The sequence below is a fragment of the Oreochromis niloticus genome, linkage group LG1 (genome assembly GCF_001858045.2).
Source record: "Oreochromis niloticus isolate F11D_XX linkage group LG1, O_niloticus_UMD_NMBU, whole genome shotgun sequence".
Lineage (NCBI taxonomy): Eukaryota > Metazoa > Chordata > Actinopteri > Cichliformes > Cichlidae > Oreochromis > Oreochromis niloticus.
The window spans coordinates 17,033,246-17,036,129 of record NC_031965.2 but is presented as its reverse complement, the minus strand read 5'-3'; positions in this window follow the sequence as shown (position 1 = coordinate 17,036,129).

Sequence of the window (2,884 nt, the reverse complement as noted above, 5' to 3'; positions counted from 1 at the left end):
CCACGTCCCAAAGAACAGATAATCTCAATCTGGTTTCTTGAACATGACAGTGAGTTCATCACTGCACTCAAACGCCCTCCATAGTCACCAGATCCCAGTCCAATACAGCGCCTTTGGGATGTGTTGAAACAGGAGAATCTCATCATGGATGTTCAGCTGACAAATCTGCAGCAACTGTGTGATGTTATCATGTCAATATGGACCAAAATCTTTGAGAAAAGTTTCCATCACCTTGTTGATTCTGTGCCATTAAGCCAATTCTGAAGGCAAATGTCCAATCCAGTACTAGTAAGCTGTGCCTACAGTAATAGTGTAAGTAATGATCATTGTTTTTGCTAATTAAATCTGAATCAGTGGTCTTGGTGTATCAGCAGAGAATTCACACAACAGACACTTGTTTTTCAACAGCATGGCAACAAATCATTTTCTCTTCAAACACACTGTTAACTGATGCTGACCCCTAAACTACCACCATGACTTGTTCTGTATTTTTATAAGACAAATGATTTTTATCCCTTTAGGTAAGAATAAGAAAAGAAAATGCTAATACTGTGAGTAGTGTTCGTCGCATGATGAGATGGGTATGATAGCTGCAAGAGTCTCATTTGAAGAATATTCATTGCAAACCAGACACTGCTCGATATTATCATGTAAATATGAACCAAATATGGACTAAATTCTCTGAGGAACAGTTTTGGCACTTTATTGAATCTATGCCATGAAAAATGGTGTCTGTACTTTTTAATTTTTTTTCCAAGGTTGCAGTGTTACTGAGGTATGCTTGGAAAAAAATTTCAATACCGTATTTTCAGCCTTTGTTTAAGGGAGTGATTAACAATAGTAAAGCTGTTGTGGGTCACATAGCTCAAACGCAGCTTGCAATTTTATCTTTTGTCTACACTGCTGTATTATGCATTCCTGTGAGCACATGATGAAAGATAATTGGACACCGCGGCTTGTAAAGTGCCAAAACTCTATGGAAACAGTTCATCAGTTCCATCTGTTATACTTCTGATGGCTGCTGACCAAAGGGCAGGCAATGATATATTCATCCCTGTCACACCCTCACCCCTCCACACAGCCATAATGAGTGAGTATTCCTCTGAGCTCTCTCACATTCTCTTTCACATTTTCTCTCTCGCTGTCTTTGCCTCTCATCGTGCCCTCCTCCCTTCCCCAACCACCCTCTACACTGCACACACACAGAGAAAGTGAAGCACGCTTGAACAAAGCTTGGCTAAATGTGGCTCTTCATCACATCTGCCACCATACAGGTCCCAGGTTTCTGCTGCTGGCACGGTGTCCACCCCTGGAGTCCACTAAGAAGCCCTACCAGAATCAACAATGTCAACAGAAAGCCACAGTGAGCCTGCACACTTTCTCGACAATTACCACAGTAGAAACTCTGAATTCTGTTACTGCACCGTGGTTAAGATGTCAAGGGAGCTATATGTTACATTTGAGACATCTGGTCAAGTAAATCCATACTCATATCTGGAAGGTTAAATGTCATCAACGATTGCTGTTTTTAGGCAGAAGAGAAAGTAAGGTGGAAATAAGCATGTTAAAGTAGTATTCGTTGTAAAAGTACACGCAATACTGTGCATAGCTAAGGGCAATTAACTTTGCAAAATGACTGGCAGCACTATGTTCATTGTTTACTTTTGATGACCTTTTGTCAATAGCACAACTTAAATGTAAACTCATTTTAGCAATTAATTCTGAGGAAACTAATGTGATTTCCATAATGTTTATGGAGTGTAGAAGCACAGAGCAGTTAGTAAGTGGAATACATTTAATGATGAAGTCATTTGCTTGTATTTTAACAACTTGTAGCAGGAAAAAAAAGCAACTGAAAGAAAAACACAACAGAAAAATAAGCAAAAAGAACAACCATATGCTGGAATATTAAGTCAGACCTTCATGTATGCAATCATAACTATTCTTGCTTGACACTTAACGACATGGAGGCAGAGATTTTAGTGGCGATGAGCTAACTTGCTTGATATGAACCCAACCTACTGTGATATTTGTAACTTGAATGAATGAACCCGAGTGAGGAACACTGGAGGTGTTGTCACACTGCAGAGGCTGTGTATTTAACGAGTGAAGCTTTTGTTCAGACCGCCTTCAAGTTCAAAGAGATCTTAAGAGACAGGCCATCAGAACTCTGCTCAGCAGATGACACTGATTGATCTTTCACATCCTATTTTATTTTTTATTTTACAATAATTACCCAGAATAGTGTCTTTCAATGTCCAGTCAAAAACACATTTTTCCAGGCAAGAAATTGGAGTCGAGTAGTTCAGGAAGTCATAATCAGCTTGAGATGTGTGGGAAATCGTTAGAAAATGCATATACAAATTTGAAAGTGCTGCTTGTCAGAAATACACTATTGCATCTGTGTATTGGATTAGCGTCAGACACTAATTTGACACACCTTTCATTAGTCCCCACTGTTTGTACTCTGACTGCTAGGAAAATACTTTGATGTACAAGGTCTAAATGAGTGTGGTTAAATCTCAAGGAAGCAAGTCAGTTATGAGCATGAGCAGCTGGTTTTCTGGGCACAAATTCATTTTGGAAGGTTTGTGTTTCGCGCCTTCTTTTCACATTTTGTTTATTTTCATCCTCTTTGGTCAAAACTGCTTGGTTAGGTTTAGGTTTCAGCAAACTTTGCTGCTCATTCTTCTGTTATCTGTATGTACAGCACTGTGCAAAAGTCTTGCGCCACTGTTCATTTCTTTATATTTGTCTAGGAAAATAGGAAAAAGGTGTAGTGACTTATTGAAAGATTTGCAAACATAAATAGAAATAGAGTATATAAGGCAAAAACATTTTTTTTTATTCTAACAAGCTTGAAAGTCAATATTTGGTAAGACTG